Source organism: Oryctolagus cuniculus, chromosome 1 (genome assembly GCF_051225735.1).
Source record: "Oryctolagus cuniculus isolate XC-2025 breed Fujian yellow rabbit chromosome 1, ASM5122573v1, whole genome shotgun sequence".
In the NCBI taxonomy this organism is placed as follows: Eukaryota; Metazoa; Chordata; class Mammalia; order Lagomorpha; family Leporidae; genus Oryctolagus; species Oryctolagus cuniculus.
Window position 1 is genome coordinate 66,916,293 of NC_142867.1, and position 23,165 is coordinate 66,939,457.

Sequence of the window (23,165 nt, forward strand, 5' to 3'; positions counted from 1 at the left end):
AACAAAAATCCTAGAGTGTGCCAACGACTTGCAGAATCAGTCACAGAACAAGAACTCTAGACCAGACCTGCCTTCGAGTCTCTGCTACTCTTTTCTCCTCATCCAGCTGTCTTCTAGATGTCCCTAAACTATCATAACAGATTTTGGATCTTAGGACTGATTCCTTGAGTCCATCTCTGGGGAGATCCAATCACTGGTAAAGCTCTGATTCCACATACGCTAAGTGATACACGTTAAACGTCTAGGACCCTGCTTGACTTTTAGTAGCTACTGAGTAATTACTAATTTTCCTCCTCTTCTGGCTCAAGTGAAAACAGATCTTCTGCAGACATTTGGGAGCTTTGGATGATTAGGGGACAAACAGTGTAGAGTTTTGCCTTGATGTATCCTCTTTGTCAGACGGTTCTCTTGTTGGGCATGGTTTTGCAACATCCCATTGCCTTTCCCTTCATTTGTATAATAATGGGTCCCATGCCATAGTGGTAGTTGAGTGTGTTATCATCTTCTTTTTTTTATTTTTAGTTTTTAAAGATTTATTTATTTATTTGAAAGGGAGAGAGAAGGAAAGACAGAGAGAGAGAGAGAGAGAGAGAGATCTTCCATCTGTTGGTTCACTCCCCAAATGGCTGCAACGGCCAGGCTGAGCCAGGCTGAAGCTAGTAGCCCAGATCCTCTTGGGTCTCCCACATGGGTGCAGGGGTCCAAGGACTTGGGCCACCCTATCCTGCTTTCCCAGGAGCATCAGCAGGAAGCTGTATTGGAAGTGGAGCAGCCAGGACTCAAACTGGCACCCATATAGGATGCCAGTGTTGCAGGAGGTGGCCTTACCCACTATACCACAATGGCCGCCCTGAGTGTGTTGTTTTATAGTTATTATATTTCTTGGCTATTTATTTGATTTTCAAATCCGGATTTTGTATCTCTGAATATTAGCTGCCATTTTCAGCTGTGTTTGGCTCCCATCTTCAGTTGCTCTGGAACTATCTGTGAGGTTGTGACACCTCCATCCCTGATACACTCAGGTTGAATACTGTCTCCAAAGGAATTGTAGGATGGATGTGAGACAAGAAAGAGGATTGGACTAGACGACTTCTAAGTCCCTCTCAGGTCACAGTGTGTGCTGTGCAGTAATTGTTTCCTGAATATATCAGTTAGAACGTCAGCTTACATTGTAATTGTGAGCATTCTGTCTCCCAAAGGTGAGAGCCCCTGCGGGTCACAGACTACCATCTTTGTCCCCTTGGTTCCCAGCCTATTTTTATGGAGTAGCTATTGGATAAACATTGATTCATTGATGTCCTTTAAAGGGTATTCTGTTTTAATGTGGTTCTATCAACTTTAATTCATTTATTCTTTTTGAGGGAACTCGTCTGTCTTAGCCATGTGCTGATTGTGACTGATTTAGCTGAATGGGCAGCGGGCACCACAGGCACCAGCCATCCTCAGAGAAAGTGCCAGAGATGGTACATTGTTTCCTCCCTTCTTGCTGTCTTTGAAGAACCACTGCTGGGCCTAAGATAGCAGAATTTGTTGGTTTCTTTTCTTGCTTGGGATTTTTAAGCTATTATGATGTTGGCTGAATAGAATTAGTGATTTAAATGCTTTTATTCCCTACTGGTTACCATTGTGGTTGACACAGTGAAGGTGTTCAGCAAATATTTCTTTTTCTTTTTTTTTTTTTTATAAAGATTTATTTATTTATTTGAAAGAGTTACACATAGAGAGAAGGAGAGGCAGAGAGAGAGGGTGCTTCCATCCGATGATTCACTCCCAAGTTGGCTGCAATGATCAGAGCTGCGCTGATCCGAAGCCAGGAGCCAGGAGCTTCTTCTGGGTCTCCCACAGGGGTGCAGGGACCCAAGCACTTGGGCCATCTTCTACTGCTTTCCCAGGCCATAGCAAAGAGCTGTATAGGAAGTGCAGCAGCCGGGACTTGAACCGCTATGCCACAGCGCCAGCCCCAGCAAATATTTCTTGAATAAATTAATTCTTCCATAAATATATTTATTGACTGACTCAAAATGTCCTGAAATGTTAACTCTTTATTAGCTGTTAAAGGATTAGGCAAAGATACAAATACTTTATTTTCAGCCAAGGCTTTGAGTAAATTTTTCACTTTGGTGAATTATGTTGGACTCTGATGAACTAGTGAGTATCCTTTTTTCTTCAAATAACTTTAGAGTGTAGACTGTTTCCTGGTTTTATTTTTAATATTCCTTTTCATCTGTTTGAAAGGTAGAGTGACCAGGGTTCCTGGGGGAGAGCATGATCTTCTATCCTCTAGTTTACTCCTGAAATGCCTACAGCACACAGGATTGGGCCATGATGAAGCTAGGAGCCCAGAACTCAATTTGAGTCTCTAGTGTGTGTGGCAGGGACCCTAGTATTCAGATTATCACCTGCTTCCTCCGAGGCCACATTGCACATATGTGGGTGCTGGGGCCCGAAGTATCTGAGTCACCCTTTGTGCCTCCTCTGGCGTGCAGGTAGCAGGAAGCTGGATTGGAAGCACAGTGACCGGGACTCGAGCTGGGTGCTTCAGTATCCCAAGCAGCGATTTAGATGCCGTGCCACATGCCCACTGCTACTGCGGTGTTCTTTTGTTTTTAATTTAATTTTTAATGTTTGATTATTTTCATTTATTTGAAAGGCTGAGTGATACATAGAGACAGATAGAAACAGATACAGAGATCTTCAATCTGCTGATTCGCTCCCTAAATGGCCCCAACAGCCAGAGCTGGGCCAGATTGAAGCCAGGAGTCAGGAACTCCATCTAGGTCTACCATGTGGGTGGCTATAAACAGTATTCCCCCCACCTGGTCTCCCATGGGGTGCAGGGCCCAAACACTTGGGCCATCCTCCACTGCACTCCCTGGCCACAGCAGAGAGCTGGCCTGGAAGAGGGGCAACCGGGACAGAATCCGGTGCCCTGACCGGGACTAGAACCCGGTGTGCCGGCGCCGCTAGGCGGAGGATTAGCCTAGTGAGCCATGGTGCCAGCCTAAATTGTCCTTATGTGCCTCTTTTTGTGCCCCTTTCTGACCCATGGCACTTATTAGCACTGTTTAATGAGACTTCCTGCAGCCTTGGTGATGTTCCCTGCGCTGTTCAACACAGTTGCCACTGGCCACATATGGCCTTGAGCCCTTGAAATGTGGATAAGTCCTAATGCAGAACTGAAGTTTATATTTTATTTGATTTTAATTTAAATAGGTACATGTGGCTGGTGGATATCACATTAGATAACAGAAATCTGTTTCTGAAAAGTTTTCACACAATCATTAGCAGAAAAAATTTATCCTTTTTCTCTATTTTTTTTTTCTTAATGCTTGACTTTTGTTACACCACCGTTCTAAATCAGTATGATGGTTGTTTGTATGGTTGCCTTCGCTTTTATAGATAATAAACTTCGTGAAAGGAAGAACTTTGGGTGCTTCGTCTTTGTAATCTCCATTGTCTTTGTTTTGTGAATTGCTTGGACTTGGCAAATAAACAATAGGAATAGCATATCCTATATTTATACATACAAATCCAAGTTGTCAGTTGTAACATAAGTATTTTTAATTAAGCTGAAGAAGTTTTTTTAACCTCTTGTTACTTTGGAGTTTTCCAAGGGTATTTGCAGTCATTCCCCTCTACTGCTGCATTGTTTGACCTGTGATTGAGGATCATTTTATAGATAACTCAGCAATAAAATATCAGTTTATCAATCAATTTCTTGGGCCCCAGTGGGATTTCCCATAAGTCTTGTAAAGAAGTTGTGTGGGGAGCAACTCGGACTAGACTAAGTTACTGGAATTAAGACTTATTCTATGTATCTGCTCTCCCACAATATGGCGCTGGGAGAGGAGGAAACAGCTTCTACACAGCTGCCTCCAGTTCAACCAATAAACTGTAGGACCTACTCCTGATTGGAGGAGAGCAGCGTACTCGGCGTGTGGGTAGCAGAGTTGGGATTGGTGGAAGAGGACTATAAAGGAGGAGAGAGACAACATGCACCAGGAACATCTATCTGAAGGAACACCTGTGCAGCCCCCGAGAGAGCTGGCCAGCGGTGTGCCGCTCCCCCGCGGAAGTGGGAAAGTGGCAGGGGGAACCGCCCTTCCACGGAGGTGGAAGGGACGGCAGCCAACCCGGGAAGAACCAGCAGCAAACCCGGGAAGGGCCGAGCAGACAAAAGAACAGCGCAGGGTCCTGTGTCGTTCCTCCGCGAAGAGGGGGAGCGACAAAGTTGGATGATGGCATTTCTCCACTGACAAATATTTATTTATCTAATACCAATTTCATGCCCTATTGCTTTGTTTCTGTGCCTTTCTGCCTACACAAAAGCTCAATATTTTACTGAAGTCTGATAAAGTTACTGAAGAGTTTACAGACTGTTAAGTGTGCCCATTGCTGAATTCTTTCAGGCTCAATATACTGCTATGGTCCCCTCATGAGCTTCTCAGACACTGTTACTCTCTTACTCTTCTGACTTTTAATACCATAGATTTTTCTTTTTTGAAAGATTTGTTTATTTATTTGAAAGACAGTTACAGAGAGGCAGAGGCAGAGAGAGATCTGCTGGTTCATTCCCCAAATGCCCATAACAGCCAGATCTGGGTTGATCCAAAGCCAAGAGCCAGGAGCTTCTTCTGGGTCTCCCATACGGGTGCAGGGACCCAAGGACCTGGCCCATCTTCTACTGCTTTCCCAGGCTATGGCAGAGAGCTGGACAGGAAGTGGAGCATCTGGGACTCGGACCGGCATCCCATATGGCTTTACCTGCTATGAGACTCATTCATGTTGTGGGATGTATTTGTGGTTAGTTTGCTCAATAGTAATCAATTGTAATCTGTATGTATACTCTTTTTTTGTGTTGATGGGCATTTGGTTGGTTCTTCATTTTGAGCTAATATGGTTAGTGCTGCTATAAATATTCTACATGTCTTTGGGTAATTTTATGTTTGTGTTTCTGTTGCCATAGAGCTAGGAGTGGAATTGCTGGGAATATACATATGATCAACTACAGCTGCCCAATAGTTTTCCAAAGTTACTGTTTCATTTACATTCTCACGACTAGCCTGAGAATTTGTGAACATTTGATTTTTAAAAAAATCTGTTGGGTTTAAATTGTTGATAGGTATCATATTTTTTTATTTCAGTCTAAACCAAAAGAGGTGTTTTATTTAATTTTTAAAAACTTAATTGAGAGACAGAGTGAACTCTTATCTGCTGATTTACTCTGCAAATGCTGCAAACTCAGGAGCTGGGAATGAAGCTGAGAGAAGGGTACACAAACTGGGTTTCCCAGTGGATGACAGGAACTCAATTACTTGAGCTATCACTGTTGTTGCCCTAGGTCCACATTAGCAGGAAGCTGGGGTCAGGAGCTGCAGCTGAGAACTGAACGCAGGTGCTCTGATGTAATTCATGTCATGGGTGGCCTAACCACTAGGCTAAATGCCACCTCCTAAGAGACAGGTTTTAAATGGCAATTAAATTAAGCACACGTGTTAACCAAATGCTCAATGTCAAAGAATTGTTATCAAGCACAGCTATTTTTAAGATACATTGACCCTTGATGTCTGCCACCTGGTGGTCACAGAGTGTAGGACATTTTGATTTTGCTGTTTCTAAAAAGAGAATTCACCTGTCAGTTTGAGGAAAATTGCACATTAGATTTGATGATAAATGGGAATATGTTAGATGGAAATAAATATAATGGAGTAAAATAAATCAGAATGAAAATAGTATCTGACTGGTGGATGTGTCACCGGAGGAAGGAGCCGTGGGAGCCGTGGGATTCTTGCCTTCATGTGAGAAAGAATTCAGGCATGAGACAGAGTGAAGTGATAAGGTTTTACTGAGGACGGGGCATCCGTCAGAATGGACAGGACAGGTAGAGAGCTCTCAGTCACTTGGACTGGGGGAGAGCGAGGTTACATGGTTGAATGGAGAGAATGCACCTGGGCAGGCCAGGCAGGCTGCTTGGCAGATCGCAGAGGGCTGAGTGCACAGTCTTTGTTTAGACTTCCGGTTTTTAAGGGAGTCTCTACCCCCTCCCCCTCTCCTCCAGGACAAAGGATGGAGAGCTTTGGCAGAAGGGTTTGTTGGGTGAAAATACAAAAATTCCTTTCCAAGTTTACCAACGAGGTTGTCAGACAGGGGAAGCATTGTTGGCATCAGCCAAAGGACTTCTCTCTAGGGAAGCCATAGGCTAATTTCTAAGATCCGTATCTTCGATAGGGCAGGGAGGGTGGGGGTTTTCCAGGCAAAGAAACAGGAAAGTACAAAGATAAGAATGTATTTGAGGTTTTCAATAAATGACTAAGAAGTTAGTATGACTGGAGTGGAGTGAGCAGGAGTGGTTTGGAATTTTGTCTAGTTCATACGACAGAGAAGGCAAGAACACTGAGCTTCAAGGTAGCAGCGCAAATGACATGAGAAGATAATAGAATAGTCAAGGGTGGGATAGCATATGAGTTTTTTTAAAAAAGGTTTTGTTTATTCATTTGAGAGGTAGAGCTACAGTGAGAGGGAGAGACAGAGAGAAAGGTCTTCCATTCACTGGTTCACTCCCCAAATGGCTGCAATGGCTGGAACAGGGTCAATCTGCAGCCAGGAGCCAGGAGCTTCTTCTGGGTCTCCCATGTGGCTGCAGGAGCCCAAGTGCTTGGGCCATCTACTACTGCTTTGCCAGGCCACAGCAGAGAGCTGGATTGGAAGAGGAGCCGCTGGGAAATGAACTGGTGCCCATATAGGATGCCGGTGCTGCAGGAGGATTAACCTGTGCCGCAGTGCCAGCCCCGCATATGAGATTTTGAAAAATGCAAATTTCAGAGCATCCGGTGAACAGGGGCTCCCTAACTTACTCTTCTGTTTTCTATAGTCCCTTGCATAGTGCTTTACTCAGAGAAGTCCAGTAAATGTTGCCTTGACGTAATTAGAACGATCAATTTTTGACAGGTTAGATTGTGGGGTATGACTCCAAATTGTATGTCAGAATTCATGGTTTATTCTCAGATATATTTAGTATAGAACAATTAATGATGGATATATAGTTCAATTTTGATGTCTGGTTCAGCTAGGCATACCTTCAAATTACCATTTTGTTGTTCAAGGGAAGGTTAGATCATTAATATTATTGAAGGATCATTGGATTGATTAATAACTAAAACAGTTGAAGCAATGAGAGTGGAAGGGGTGAAATTTTGGTGAAGTTGCTTTTGTACATCTACGAAAGTAGAGCTGCATGGGTGTGATCAACCCATGCCTCTGTCTTTCACAATAATAAAGTTAATCGTTGGATATTTTTCCAAAAGGTAGTTTTTGCTTTTAACTTTTATTAGAATTTTAAAAATCTCACATTGGGACTAATAATGATGATAGCTAATTTGTGTTTTGGTATTTCTCTGTATATGTGAATTTCTTTAATAAAGATCTATCAGTAGGAGTGGCATTGTGGCACTGTGGGTTAAGCCACTGCCTGTAATGCCAGCATTCCATGTAAGCACTCCAGCTGTTACAGCCATCTGGGGAAGTGAATAATGGATGGAAGATTACTTTCTCTGTCTCTCCCTCTATTCTTTGTAACTCTGTCTTTCAAATAAATAAATGAATGTTTAAAAAGCGACATCAATATGTGTTAAGTACCCACCTGTGATTTATGTAGTGTGTTGGATGTGTTATTTATGAGGGTACTTCAAAAGGTTCAGGGAAAATTGAATTAAAAGAGGTTTATTTTGATGCAAACTTTTTTGGAACTCTAGGTATAGTTTCTTCATTATGCAATTTACATGAACTTTTGGAAGACCTCTTATATAGTATTTCTCTTCCTGATAACATTCCAAGGTGAGAATTATGCCTATTTTATGGTGAAAGAAAGAGGTTCAGATAGGCTCAGGAACTTGATCTAGGACATAAAAATAGCGGCTGATAAAACTCATGTCCAAGGCCCTGCTTTTTCACAGCCTCCCATGTATTACATATCCTTCAATTGATCAGAAGTCTACTGGAGACCTAACAGAGGTCAATTATGGGACTTACAGTGGAATAAGCAAAGTTCTGGAGCTTGTATTTTTTTTTTTAACTTATTTTGAATTTTGTTTATCTGAAAGGCAGAGAGACAGGGAGAGAAAGAGAGATGTCTTCCATCTGTAGGTTTACTCTCCAAATGGCCACAACAGCCAGCCAGGACTGAGACAGGCTGCAGCCAGTAGCCTAGGACTCAAATATTTTATTTCCTCACAGTGGCTGGGTTTCAAGTGCTTGAGTCATAACCTGCTGCTTCCTAGGGTGATCATTAGTAGGAAGCTGGAATTGGACTTGAACCCAGGCACTCCGATATGAGATACAGGTTTCTCAAGCTACCTCTTAACCCTTGCACCTAGAGCATTTTTTTTTTTATTTTTTATTTTTTTAGGAAAAACATGACATAATTTATCAGAACCATAAACCTCTGTTGGAATTTTTACTAAGCTGTTTTTAAATCTTTGAGAAACTGAGCAGTACAAATGTTCTTAATGAGATATTGGCCTGAGTTACTCTCAAACCAAGTTTATATTTTAGTTGGATCATGAATGAATGAATTAACATTTAATCTCTCTCTGTCTCTTTCTCTGTATGTGTGTGTGTGTGAGCATGTATGTGTTTTATGTCCAATGATATTGCCCGGTGTTAAAGTGTATCGTTTTCAAGGTTTTTCCAGCTTCAGTCTGCTTAACTGCCTGATTTGCAGGGACAGTGAGATAATCAACACATGAAGTCATAGTGTCAGGAAAGGATGGGCTGCTCTGAAAACAAGTATGAGTGAGTGTTATTTCTCTCGGCTTGCAGGGGGAGTTAGGAAAAATTTCCAATAGTAAGTAATTCCTAAGTTGAGACATGAAGTCTGAAGAGAGGTGAATGAGACCAAGGAAGGAGTTTATTCGGCTATTACTAATTATAAGATAGTATGCAATTCCAGTGAGGTATCTTGTGTTTTAAGAAAGTTGGAAAAGCTTCTGTGTATTTGTCGTTGTGGTTCTTGTGACCATACATTTATTACCAAGCTGTGTTACAATAATAAAAAGGGGTAATAAATAATGACTTCAGGTCCTTTTGTGGGTAGATAGCAAGCAGGGAGCTTTTCAAAGCTGTGAATCCCCGATATTCTGCTACTGTACTTTCAGTGCGTATGGTTTCAGTCGCTAGATGACACTAGCCCTTGAATAATTTATTCCATCTAGAAATTGAACTGGAGGGGCCAGCATTGTGGCGTCGTGGCTAAAGCCACCACCTGTGATGCCAGCATTCCATATCTCTGGTTTGAATCCTGGCTGCTCCACTTCTAATCCAGTTCCCTGCTAATGTGCCTGGGAAAGCAGTGGAAGATGGCCTGAGTCTTTGGGCCCCTGTAACTGTGGGATACTCTGAAAAGATCTCTTCTCTCTCTCTCTCTCTCTCTGTCTCTCTCTGTCTCTCTCTCAACTCTGCCATTCAAATAAGTAAATAAATCATTTAAAAAATGAAAAAAAGAAATTGGACTGGCATGTAGAGGTTAAATAAAAAATTTTTTCTGAGTCTGTACAGTGAATCTATTTAACAGTGGTCTTTGAATGTGTGGCAGCCTGTATCTGCCTCTATCTGAATGTACCAACTTAAGAATTATTGCTCATTGTCTGGCAACTATTTTGTAGAAGTATAAAGGAAAGTCTTTGTAAGGAGAAGATTGACAATAGCTCTACTGTAGAGATGTATTGACTGACAAAGGAAACCCACGTGTCCAACCACATGAAACAACTTCCAAAAATCCCCTGTCCTTCAAATGATTTGATATATTTTAGAATGCAGTTCTTCAGAGTATTTAATACAGCACCCCTGGAAGCATCTTCTGGCTGCCTCTGCCATACAGTATGGCCCTTCAGATACAGTCACCAAGTCTTTCTTTAAATTTGGATGGGGGTGGTTTTTCATGTTTTTTTCTGGTGCACTTATCACATTGATAATGAGGATTCAAAATTACGCTATTTATATTCTAGAGAACATGTACTTTACTGAGAGGTGATCTTACACAGGGGGAGTAAATAAGCACCTTCTCAGGTAGTAGAATTTGGAGGCCTGGAAGGTCCTCCAGCTCTTGCCCTTTAGACTTTAGAACCTGAAATTACATCAGAGAGAGAGATGACTCCATTTGATTTATTTCTTAAGGCATCTCCTTTTTTTCTCATTGTTGGATTTTTTTACTTATTTTTTATTTTTTAAAGATTTATTTATTTATTTGAAAATCAGAGTTACACAGAGAGGAGAAGCAGAGAGAGAAAGAGATCTTCCATCCGATGGTTCACTCCCTAATTGGCTGCAACGGCCGGAGCTGCGCTGATCCGAAGCCAGGAGCCAGGAGCCTCTTCTGGGTCTCCCACAAGCAGGGGTCCTTGGGCCATCTTCTACTGTTTTCCCAGGCCATAGCAGAGAGCTGGATCAGAAGTGGAGCAGCCGGGTCTCGAACTGGTGCCCATATGGGATGCTGGCACTTTAGGCCAGGGCATTAACCTGCTGCGCCACAGCGCCGGCCCCTGGAATTTTTTTTTAAAGAGATATTTATTTGAGAGGTAGAGTTATAGACAGTGAGAGGGAGAGAGAGAGAAGGATCTTCCATCCACTGGTTTACTCCCCAAATGGCCTCAACGGCTGGAGCTGGCCCTGTCTGAAACCAGGAGCCAGGAGCTTTTTCTGGGTCTTCCAAAAGGGCGCAGGGGCCAAGCACTTGGGCCATCTTCCACTGCTTTTCCAGGCCCTAAGCAGAGAGTTGAATTGGAAGAGGAGAAGCCGGGATGCAAACTGGAGCCCATATGGGATGCTGGCGCCGCAGGTGGAGGGTTAGCCCACCTGCCACAGCGCTAGCCCCTCATTGTTGGGTCTTTTAAAAAATTTTCTAGGGCTGGCACTGTGGCGCAGTGGGTTAACGCCCTGGCCTGAAGCTCCAGCATCTCATATGGGTGCTGCTCCACTTCCGATCCAGCTCTCTTCTATGGCCTGGGAAAGCAGTAGAAGATGGCCCAGGTCTTTGGACCCCTGCACTCGCGTGGGAAGACCCAGAAGAAGCTCCTGGCTCCTGGCTTCGGATCAGTGCAGCTCCAGCCTTTGTGGCCAATTAGGGAGTGAACCATTGGATGGAAGACCTCTCTCTCTGTGCCTCTCCTCTCTCTGTGTAACTCTGACTTTCAAATAAATAAATAAATAAATCTTTAAAAAATTTTTCATTGAGATACAATACACATGTAGCAAAGTGAAGGAATGACAGCCTGATGACTTTTTAGAGGGAACAGATCAGTGTAACCAGATAAAGAACTAGAACATGATCAACATCTCTTGTGTTCTCCTTCTTGTCTCTACCTCTACCCGAAGAGAACCACTTGGCAGACTTGCCTGACTACCAGTGTGGATTTGTTCTGCCTGGTTCCTAACTCTGTATGCCATGTAATCTTTTTTCTCAGCGTAATATTTGTGAGAGTCATCCCTACTGTTGCATGTATTAGTTCATTTAAATGCTGAACATTTAATTTGCATTTGCCCGAGGTATTTGCCTAGTTAGTTGTTGAGTGGTGATGGAGTAGCAAGAGCAAGTTTGAGTACTTAGGTGTGGACTTATGTGCTTGGTTGTAAGTTATGTTCTGCTGTAATATATATTGCTGAGTAGTTTTCCAAAGTGTACCAGTTATATCCCTAACAAGAACTGGTTCCAAAAATTGGTATAATGCAGTCTTCGTCAAAGGAGTCTTACTTTTTTGAAGATTCAGTAAGAATATATAATTTTTTAAAAATATTAATGTATTTATTTGAAAGTCAAAGTTACACAGAGAGAGTAAAGGCAGAGAGAGAGAGAGAGGTCTTCTGTCCACTGGTTCACTCCCCAGTTGGCCGCAATGGCTGGAGCTGTGCCGATCCGAAGCCAGGAGCCAGGAGCCTCCTCTGGGTCTCCCACGCAGGTGCAGGGGCCCAAGCACTTGAGCCATCTTCCACTGCTATTCCAGGCCATAGCAGAGAGCTGGATTGGAAGAGGAGCAGCTGGGACTAGAACTGGCGCCCCTATGGGATGCCAGCGCTTCAGGCCAGGGTGTTAACCCACTGCGCCACAGCGCCAGCCCCAAGAATATATAATTAAAGTGGTTGTATGGTGTTTGGTACATGAAACTTTTAGTAATAGGATGATAGGTACTGTAGGAGATAGACACACTGGTAGAGATCCCTGTGTTTAAGGAGCTTACCTTCGGGAAGGGAAGACCAAGGAGAATATCGTGGTGCCGTATCATGCCCAGGGGCAGTAAGAAAGTGCAGCCCTCCCAGGTTTCTGTGGAGCACAGGGGAGGTGCTGTCACACGTGAGGACAGCAGTGCACACACAACTCACAGTGCTCCCCTTTCATGGAGCAATCATGCCAGTAGTAATATTGAGTGAAATGGTTTTTGTTCTCTGTAAAGCATGATTCATATTAAGTGGGACAGTAAATCACTTTTTCTGAAGGACACTTTTAAGCTATGCTTTCTGATTTTGGCTGTAAACTTAATATTTTTGACCCCAAAATGAGTAGCTCTTCTTTCAGTGGAGTACCAGGAGTATGATATTTTCTCCGTGTTTATTCAGCAAACATCTGAGTGTCTAGTGTGTCTCTAGTGTACTGCATTGTCTTTCTGGGAGCACAGCCCCACCTTCACAGAAGTTTGGTCTGGCAGCTCAGGAGTGATCTGCGGAAGAGATGTTTGAACTGAAACCTGGTGGTCAGAGGAGCAGTAACCAGGAAATGAGCGGGTGAGGGGAGCGGCAGGGAAAGGCCTAGACAGACCTCAGCTTCCTCATTTCAGAACTTCAGTTGGACTAGAAAAGTTCAGAGGTCCCTTTGAGTTCTAACATTCTTAGGACATATAAGCCAAAGGAGTCCCTCATTTTATGTCTTACTGTATTTTGTGTAGCTTCCTCATTCCTACTATAGTCCCTGTTCAGTGAAGCCAAGTACAATGCTAGGCTTGCAGTAAGTGGCCCTCAAACGGTTGCCATTAATCCCATAAGGAGTTGGTTTAGTGAGGAGGACGCAGGCCAGCTGGGCGGACCAGTGAAGGCCAGGAATGAATGCTTCAGTCCTGAGGTGATAGTCTAGCCTGTGCTGTCATGTTTGATCACTTAGCTGTCTCTGCCCTAGTCAGCTGTTGAGTCGTGATGGAGTAGCGAGAGCAAGTTTGCTCCAGTAACTCTTTCCTCCCAGGGAATAATGGCACAGGTAAAAGGCAGAGCTCTCACTTCCTGTTTCTGCTTCTGGCTGAGGGATATGAAATAAGGAAATTGTTGACAGTTTCTTAAGGTCTGTTGTTCTCAATTCTGGCTTCTCTAGTCTAGAGGGGCGAAAGAAAGAGAACTAAACTTAAAATAAACATGTAAAAGGAACATGCGGCACATTCTAGAGACCTCCCTCCAAGTTCTGGTACCGTTTTTACTAACTGATGTTAGATAAGGGGCTTGACTTCTGTTTCACTGACTCTAAGATGGACGTTTCCTCACCATTCAACAGCTCTGAAATCTACATTCATCACAAAGTCAGTTCTTTTCAGTGAGGCGAAAATAGTGATGCATCTTACAATTCATAGTTTCTTGAATTTGATAAAATATGGTATTTTGTCTTTTTAGCTGTTTAGGTTAACAAGTTGTCTTATTTACTTCATGAGGTCTTATTGTTGGAATCAACAGTGCTAATTCAACTGAATGGGTTCTTACATATACTAGGTTAGGCATTCTTCTATTTTCTACTCCTGTGTTATCTCACTTTGTATAATACCTAACACTATGTGCAAATGATGGCAATTACTATAATTTGTTATTCTATTTAAGCTTCATAAAATCCTGTGAGGTAATAGTTCTAGTTTTTGTAACTGGAGATTCCGAGACACCAAGAGGGCTTATGTAACTTAACAATCAGTCTACCAGCCATTGGTTCTTTTTGGTTGATTGTCTTGGCCATTCCTAAGCCTATCTATGTTTCTAGTGATTACTCTAATGTCTACGTAGCTTAGTGGTCAGCCAGTAATTGGACAGACTTTGTGCTCAGATGCCACAAGCCAATAACTGCTGCCAATGGGTTGGGAGCGCACTTCAAGTTCAGGTAGTATTTAAACATTCCTCAGCTTCTACCTTCCACTGGGCCTCCTCAGGTCTTCGCTGTTGGCTAGGGATGTGTGGATCAGTTAGATCCTCTTTGGGCTGTCCATTGTTCATAAAAAGATTGCCTCTCATGGTTTCCTAGAGCTGTCTGGTTTTCCAGATGCTCCTGTTAAATGGCTGTCTAGTGTGCCAGTCCTTCGCATGTGCCAGCCAAGACTGTGACCTCAGGCTAAGCTGAGTTGCTGCTCTTCCCTGTTCATTTGCCTCTGAGATCGCTAGTGATACTGACAGCATTGCTAGGCTGCGGTTTATTCCATTCTGTATTCCTAATCAAGTCAGACCTCTCTAGCAGTGGAGCTGCGGGGTTTTACAACTTGCCCTTCCCCCTCAAATGGAACAGCTTTGCAGACCAAACTGGGGTTGAGGATAAAAGCAACCCCAGGTAACAGGTAAGAATGCTATGCACTCCCCTGTTCTTTACCTGAATTTGGCAGTGTTTTTTTTTTTTTTTTTTTTTTTTGCCAGGCTGAATTTATTCAGAGAATGAACTCACAGAGGCTGAATATGTGGCAGAGGCTGGGTCTTTTTATATCTTAGATAGGCTAGGGATGGGGGTGGGGGACAGTAGGTAGAGATGAGGGTCTCCATCTCCATTCTGGTTCTTCAAGTTTGGCCCACTGGCTTCCAAACCTGGGGAACAATACAGAGTATGAGACTGAACTGGTCTCTTGAAAGCAGGCAGGAGTAACAAGAACTAACATGACTGAGGCTTATGTCCTTGTTCCATCAATCCTGACTCTGGTATAGATAAGGAGATGGGGCGCTCGTTTCTTTCTAGCTGCTTCCTTATGATACAGGGTGTTGACGCAGGTTGGGTATCTATACTCTGGATCAGATTGATTGAAGAAGAGCAGTCTTGTGTTGTCCCTGTATGATTGCTTGGGATATAATAGTCATTCGTTTCTGCAAGAACCTTTGGAATAAGTTAATTATATATGGTAGAAATAGGAGCACTATGATTATGAGAATAAAGGAGATATTAGAGACATTGACCACGGTGGGCAAGATAGCTGAAATAAAGAAGACAGAGGGGAACATAGGAAAGCAAGAGTCCTGTCCAGTTAGTGGGAGGCAGGGCTATGCCTGGTTGCCACAGGGAAAGAATGCTCTTTGTTTTGTTTAGTGTGTACATGCTGGTGAGGAGCCGTGGGGTGGAGTTAGTCTGGCCTGCTTCTAGTCCTGGGCTCCCTCATTTCCCCCATCTGCGTATGGAAACCCTGACTGCTGTCCGGGGTGAAGGCCAGGACTGAAGCTGAGTTCTTCAAGCTGAGTAGGAGCGGAGTAGGGAGCCGTGGTCGAGGCGGGGTTCCAGCAGAAGGTGGCCTCGTGAGGGGGCTGCAGCGCTAGCTCACAGAAGCTGCCTCCACTCTAGGTTTCATGTGAGTGGCCATCTAGAATTTTATTGCCTGGAGAAAATGAATATAACAAGCAGATTAAATACACAAGGTCCAAAATTAGAGGACCTAAGAAAGGTACTGTCTAAACCAGGAGGGAGTTTTCCCATTGAGAAGCAAATAGAAACTGACAGGAGGGGCTTGAAAATAATCCAGTGGGCATTAAGGTTTGGCCAGGTATATGTGAGGTATAGACCTGTCTCGTCACATAGGTACTGGATGAGATATCATAAGGGAGGTGTGGGCCAGCGCCACTGCTCACTAGGCTAATCTTCTGCCTGTGGCGCTGGCACCCCAGGTTCTAGTCCTGGTTGGGGCGCCGGATTCATTCCTGGTTGCTCCTCTTCCAGGCCAGCTCTCTGCTGTGGCCCGGGAGTGCAGTGGAGGACGGACCAAGTGCTTGGGCCCTGCACCCGCATGAGAGACTAAGATAAGCACCTGGCTCCTGGCTTCGGATCGGCATGGCGTGCCAGCCGTAGCAGTCACTTGGGGGATGAACCAATGGAAGGAAGACCTTTCTCTCTCTCTCTCTCTTTCGCTGTCTAACTCTGCCTGTCCAAAAAAAAAAAAAAAAAAGGGGGAGGTGTGAACCTCCTTAGGGAAGGTGCCCCGTTGACTTCCATTACCCAGGTGGCCTGGGAGGAGAGCTGGCCTGTATTGGAAGTTAGTATCGAATGGGTGGCCTCTCTAAAATAAAATTTCCAGCTCTGCCTTGACTGTTACTGACCCTAGGCTGTCCTGATGGCAGTGTTTATTTTGGAAGCTGGGCAGAGTGAAGGGCTTTTTAGTGTGGGACCAACAGGGTCTGCAGTTCTGACCCAGGAGTCCTCCAACCCCTAAGGCAATTCTGTTTCCAGTGGCCTGGCCCTTGGCAGAGCTGACAGAACTGACAGCTGCTCGTCCAGTGCCCTGACTTCTCATATGGAAAACAGGCGCCATTTTGGGGTGGAATGGCCTTGTTGGGTCTCCTTGATAACAGATCACGGTGTAAAGCAGCAATTAGTTGGCATGCCAACTATCCCTACATGGCTCCTGCTGCCTCACTCCTCTTTCTCCTGGTTGCTGTTAAAGTAGAACACAGAGGAAGCCTTTAGGAATGTCTTCCAAGTAGGCACTTAACTCCATCCGTAATCTTGGTAGCCTGAGCTAGAAATCTGTGGTCACAGGCATGTAATGGCAGTATTATTCCTTTTAAATAAGACGATGCCCATGAGAAAAGCTATGTCTTTCTATGTAAGATCAAACACAAAGACCACCTTATCCAAACTGTCTTATATAAGTTCTAAAGATCAAACTACATCCTGATGGAAAGTCCTACGAAATGGAGTCAGTTTTCCATCTTCAAGAGAATAGAGGAGAAATGAGGAAACAAGTCAGGCTTCCAAGATTGCTTGCTGTCCATAACTTAATATCAAGTGAAAACTCAGTGAACAGTTTTAGTTGTCAGTTAATTTACGAAAGCATTTACCAAAAAGTCCAATGCCTTCAGTAAATTTTAAGAGCAGATGTAGCGGGAAATATTTCTTGAATATCTAACAAAAGTGTACACCAATTAAGACAGAACTGTTAGTTTTCCTAAGTAGCCATGACACATTACTGGAGAGAACAACAAAGCACTTTCAGTTATTAGCAAAGAGATTTTGGCTGCCACTACATAAGGCAGGGGAGAAGACAGAAGAAGGCTAGGCTCTGAGCGTTCTTTGGAGTGAAGTTGCTCAGGACTTACTGTTCTGGAGTTTTTCTTTGCTATCGCTGCCAAATGTACAATGCCAAATATAATGGAGATGGCTGTCATCTTCATGCAAGGTGTGGCTCCATTATGTTAGGTTTTCAGATTTTGGAAGAAGAGGAGGTGGCTAGTTAAAGACTTTATGCTAGGGAAGACAGAAATGGGGGTTAAGGGAGAGTAGGGGCTGAGCTCTCCTGGACCCGGTGGGTGTGGGTGTGGGTGAATGGGTGTGTTGAAGTCACACTTCCGTTGTATTTGAACAACAGGCAGAGAGTCCTTTCTGGAGCTGCTGGTTGGGGAGGTGCAGAGCACAGCAGGGACCCTGAGAAGGTGGGCAGGAAGATATGAGAAAGGCCTCTGGGTGAAGTTTACAATGCATTGTCTTAGCAGTTTGGAATGTCCCAGGTGCAATTCCAGAGCAATAGCATTCACTATCTTTCTGGGGAAGGGAGGGGTCAGGAAGAGAGAGAGAGGCTGTTCTGGCTGCTGGTGAGTAGGAGGGGGGACAGGGCCAGTAGGGGGTCATGTTCCAGAGGTGGCAGCATCCCTGAGGGAAAAGCAAGAATGGAAGAAGGGAAAGTCGAGGGTTTGAGAGGAGACTCCAAGTGTTTCTCTTGCCTGAGGGCTTGGAATGAGGAAAGTTGACCTTGGAGGACAAAGGCTGGTATGTATGGGACCTCTGACCATTTGCTGTTTCTCTGTGTAAAGTTATTAAAATCTTGGAGAATTTTGAGACAAAAAATGCCAAATTAGTGCAGAGGTGATAAATCCTTCAGGCCTAGCTTGTGCAAGTCTTTTAAGAGGCAGACCGGAGGGAAGTTGAAATTTGGAGCAAAATACAGTCTGAGGGAAGAGGGCTTTTTTACTGGGCATTCCCCAGGAAAGAATCACCCCAACCAAGAACTTAAGTTCTGAGTCCTCTAAGAGGAGAATGAGATAAATCAACTGAACACCCCAGGCCCTGCAAGAGGGAGATGAACCAGTCACAAGCATTGCCCCAGTATGCATGGAGCAACAGAAACCTCTCTTACCAATCTGTTGGGTTGTGAATTAGGTCCGACATGGGCATACAACAATGAGATCTGGCAAAGGCTATGGCTGTGAATTCGTTGGGAAAATGAGGAAGTGCAAGTGGGAATGAGAAAGTGACTAAGGCTGTTCTTTACTTGTCTGGGAGGTTTTGGAGAAGTGTCTCCCAGGCCCATCCATGTCACTCCAAGGATGACAGGTGGGGGAATCTTGGAAGCTGCACACCTCCTCTTCCCCACTGCTACGAGAAGAAGCCAGGTCAGAAATGAAAGTAGAAAGAGAGAGACTTGGATACCCTGTCAGGCTGTTGGGGTCCGGTTTTAGCCTGGGGAAGTTTGAGCCCTGCCAGAGAGTTGCCCTGGTCAGAGGCTCTCAGTCATCCACCAGGTTATTCTAGGTCCCACACATCCACAGTCTCTCTCTTGAAAGGGAAATAATGATTCAGCGTGCCACAGGGAGAAGGAGAGAATTCGGAAAGCAAGGGAATTTGGAAGAAGGGGGGAAGGAGTCACCGCTCTTACTCAAAAGCCAGATCCTTTGCTTCCCTCCTCACATAGGGCACCAAAATGTAAAGAAAAGGGGTGCAGAACAGAGAGGACACAGTGTACAAACTTGGAGCCAGACCAAATTTATTCAAAGAAAATAAACTCATGGGGCCGGCGCTGTGGTGTGCGGGTAAAGCCACTGCCTTCAGTGTCAGCATCCCATATGGGCACCAGTTTGAGTCCCAGCTGCTCCACTTCAGTCTAGCTCCTTGCTATGGCCTGGGAAAGCAGTAGAAAGATGGCCCAAGGCCTTGGGCCCCTGTACCCTATTGGGAGATCCGGAAGAAGCTCCTGGCTCCTGGCTTTGGATCAGTTCACCTCTGGCTGTTACAGCCATTTGGGGAATAAACCAGAGGATGGAAGACCCCCCCCCCCCCCTTTCTGTAACTCTCTTTCAAATGAATAAATCTTACCAAAACAAAACAAAACAAAGCAAAAAAGAAGAGAAAATAAATTCACAGAGATTGACCAGCTGCCAGAGGCCAAATTTGGTAGTTCTTTATGATTGACTGCTTCTCAATTTTTTTATTTTATTTATTTATTTATTTATTTATTTATTTATTTATTTTTGACAGGCAGAGTGGACAGTGAGAGAGAGAGACAGAGAGAAAGGTCTTCCTTTTGCTGTTGGTTCACCCTCCAATGGCCGCCACAGCTGGCGTGCTGCGGCTGGCGCACCGCACTGATCCGAAGGCAGGAGCCAGGTACTTCTCCTGGTCTCCCATGGGGTGCAGGGCCCAAGCACTTGGGCCATCCTCCACTGCACTCCCGGGCCACAGCAGAGAGCTGGCCTGGAAGAGGGGCAACCGGGACAGAATCCGGCGTCCCAACCGGGACTAGAACCCCGTGTGCTGGCGCCGCAAGGCAGAGGATTAGCCTAGTGAGCTGTGGCGCCGGCCTGCTTCTCAATTTTGTATGTGCCTGTAGTTGATTTTCAGGGCCCTGAAATTGTAGTTTTTGTCAGTTTGGTCCAGTTTTATTTTTTTCTGTTTTGGAGAAATACTTGCTGAACTGCTCACTGTGCCCAGTCAGAAGTCCTCCCCACCCCCAAGATTTTTTCTTATATTTATCATTTCTTTGCTATTCACTCTTTCTTACAATACAAGTGTTCTGTCTCGGTTCATTTCCCATATGCCTAAAGTACTTCCTTAAGATTTATCTTTTTTTTTTTATTTATTTATTTATTTATTTTTTTTTTTTTGACAGGCAGAGTGGACAGTGAGAGAGAGAGACAGAGAGAAAGGTCTTCCTTTGCCGTTGGTTCACCCTCCAATGGCCGCCGCGGCCGGCGCGCTGCGGCCGGCGCACCGCGCTGATCCGATGGCAGGAGCCAGGAGCCAGGTGCTTTTCCTGGTCTCCCATGGGGTGCAGGGCCCAAGCACCTGGGCCATCCTCCACTGCACTCCCTGGCCACAGCAGAGGGCTGGCCTGGAAGAGGGGCAACCGGGACAGAATCCGGCGCCCCAACCGGGACTAGAACCCGGTGTGCCGGCGCCGCTAGGCGGAGGATTAGCCTATTGAGCCGCGGCGCCGGCCCTAAGATTTATCTTTAATGAGCGTATGTTGGTATCATGTTCACAAGTCTTCTTGTCCAAAACTGTATTTATTTTACTGATTCATAGACTGTTCTCACTGAGTATAGCATTCTAGATTGTCAGTTATTTAATTTTTTTAAGGCATCAAAAGTAAAATTCCACTGCCTTTGCTATTGAAAAGTTAGTGATTGGTGTGGGATTTCCTTGAAGGGATTTCATTCAGGCAGCTTATCCCTTTGCCTCGGTGTGTTGTGTATAGTTTCACTTTTATGTGTCCTGGCTGACTTTTATTTTCGTGTTTCTTGATTTTGGTCTGTTGGGTATTTTTGAGTCAGTGAATTAATATTGGTGTTTTTTAAGATCAGTCCAGGATTTGCCACTATCTCTTCAAATAATGCCTTGCCCCTTTCCCTTATCTGTTTTCTCTCTCTGGACTGCTTGTTAAATAAGTGTGTTTCAGATCTTTCCATTCTGTCATGCATTTCATTCTGTCATGCATGTTTTTCTTCTCATTCCTCTCTGCTGCATTCTGTGTAGTTTGTTTTTCTAAGGAAGCTTCTTTCTCCACGTCTCATGACAGCCTTGCCCATTGATACTTATGGGTAGGATTTGGGTGAATTTAGTTTTGTTTCACCCGAGGTTTGTGTGGTTTAAAGTTTTTTTGTGGTTCCAGCTCAATGTAGACTTCTTTCAGACAAGGGTGAGGTCTGGGTCTGGGCCTCATCTCTCTTAAGAGCCAAACCCAAACCCTAGGTTTGCATGGATCCACAGTGGTTTCATGACAAAAGCCCTCCAGGTCTCCACTTGTTCTGGGTGCTTTCCTTCTTGGCTTGCAAATGCTTTGGTGAGGATGGTGTTTTACTATTATTCAAAAAGGGTTTTCAGCCAACATTTTTAGTTGTCTGTTCTCTATGGGACAGTTGTCTAGCCTGCCTGTATCAGAAATGGATGGCTGCCTTTCCTTCAGTCCTCGGGCCAAGTAGTCTTTCCTGTTCACCACGTACATACTTATCAGTGCCAGTGCTCCATAGTCCTCCTTTTTTTTTTTTTTTTTTTTTTTTTGACAGGCAGAGTGGACAGTGAGAGAGAGAGACAGAGAGAAAGGTCTTCCTTTTTGCCGTTGGTTCACCCTCCAATGGCCGCTACAGCCGGTGCACTGCGGCCAGCGCATTGCGCTGATCCGAAGGCAGGAGCCAGGTGCTTCTCCTGGTCTCCCATGGGGTGCAGGGCCCAAGCACTTGGGCCATCCTCCACTGCACTCCCGGGCCACAGCAGAGAGCTGGCCTGGAAGAGGGGCAACCGGGACAGAATCCGGCGTCCCAACCGGGACTAGAACCCAGTGTGCTGGCGCCGCTAGGTGGAGGATTAGCCTGTTGAGCCACAGCGCTGACCTCCCCTTCAGTCTTAAGAACTTCTTTTTTCTTTTCTTTTTTTTAAGACTTATTTATTTATTTGAAAATCAGAGCTACACAGAGAGAGAAGAGGCAGAGAGAAAGAGGTCTTCCATCTACTGGTTCACTCCCCAAATGGCCATATAACAGCTGGCTCTGAGCCAATCTGAAGCCAGGAGCCAGGAGTCTCCTCTGGGTCTCCCACATGGGTGCAGGAGCCCAAGGACTTGAGCCATCTTCTACTGCTTTCCCAGGCCATAGCAGAGAGCTGGATAGGAAGTGGAGCAGCGGACACCCAAACCGGCGCCCATATGGGATGCTGGCACTGCAAGCGGTGGTTCTACCTGCCACGCCACAGCACTGACCCCCTATTTTTCCTTTTTCATAATAAATGTTTTATTTATTTATTTTTTTTCAAAGGTTTATTTAGTTATTTGAAAGAGTTACAGAGAGAGGGAGGGAGGGAGGGAGAGAGATCTTCCATCCACTGGTTCACTCTCAAATGGCCACAACGGCCAAGAATGGGCCAGACTGAAGCCAGGAGCCAGGAGCTTCATCTGGATCTCCTGTGCGGGTGCAGGGGCTGAGCACTGGGGCCATCCTCTGCTGCCTTCCAAGACACATCATCAGGTAGTTGGGTCGGAAGTGAAGCAACCAGTGCTCAAACCAGTGCCTCTGTAGGATTCTGGCCCGGCAGGTGGTGGCTTAATCTGCTGTGCCACAGCCTGGCCCAGCAGGTGGTGGCCTAATCTGCTGTGCCCCAGCCCCAGCCCCAGCATTTTTTATACTGCAGCTAGTATAGTTATTCCTAGACCTTAATGTGTTCTTCATAATTAAGTGAAACTCTGCTCCTGTTTAGCAGGGCTGCTAAAACAGTTTGCGTCTGATAGAGATTAGAGGTCAAATAACAATGGGATTCTGTTGAATGTAGATTGAAACTCTTTCATGATGGGAATTTAGTTATTATACAATCCAGTCTAAGTTGAATACATAAATGAACTTCCTGTATTATCTTTGTGCTGTTTCTTGGTGGTATCTCAGGGTGTCCCTTCCCACTTTGGTTAGGGAAAAGAGTGCCATAAGGATCAAGAGGAGTTATCTTATATGAAAACCCTTTAATTTACTGGCTTATATGATATGCAAATTTCTAGTTTAACAAGATTGACCTAACATTTAACATTGGGAAATGAAAATATTTGATGCATTTCTCATTGTTAAAATTTATTTGAAAGACCGAGATGGAGAGACAGATTTCCCATCTGCTGGTACATTCTCCAGATACCCACAACAGCCACAGTTGAGCCAGGCTGAAGCCAGGAGCTGGGAACTTAATTTGGGTTTCCCACATGGATAACAGGGACCCAACTAAAGCC

At 44.6% G+C, this 23,165-nt stretch overlaps 1 protein-coding gene across 9 annotated transcripts in view; it reads left to right on the forward strand.

Moving 5' to 3' along the window:
* UVRAG (UV radiation resistance associated) overlaps positions 1–23,165 on the forward strand; it is a 327,227-nt gene that overhangs the window by 42,981 nt on the left and 261,081 nt on the right. The window contains exon 1 of one of the 9 annotated variants that reach the window (XM_051822281.3): positions 66–196. The exons of the other annotated variants lie outside the window; for them this stretch is intronic. The gene's annotated coding sequence lies outside the window, so the exon portion shown is untranslated. Of the gene's footprint in view, positions 1–65; positions 197–23,165 lie in introns of those variants that run through there. 9 annotated transcript variants of the gene reach the window in all.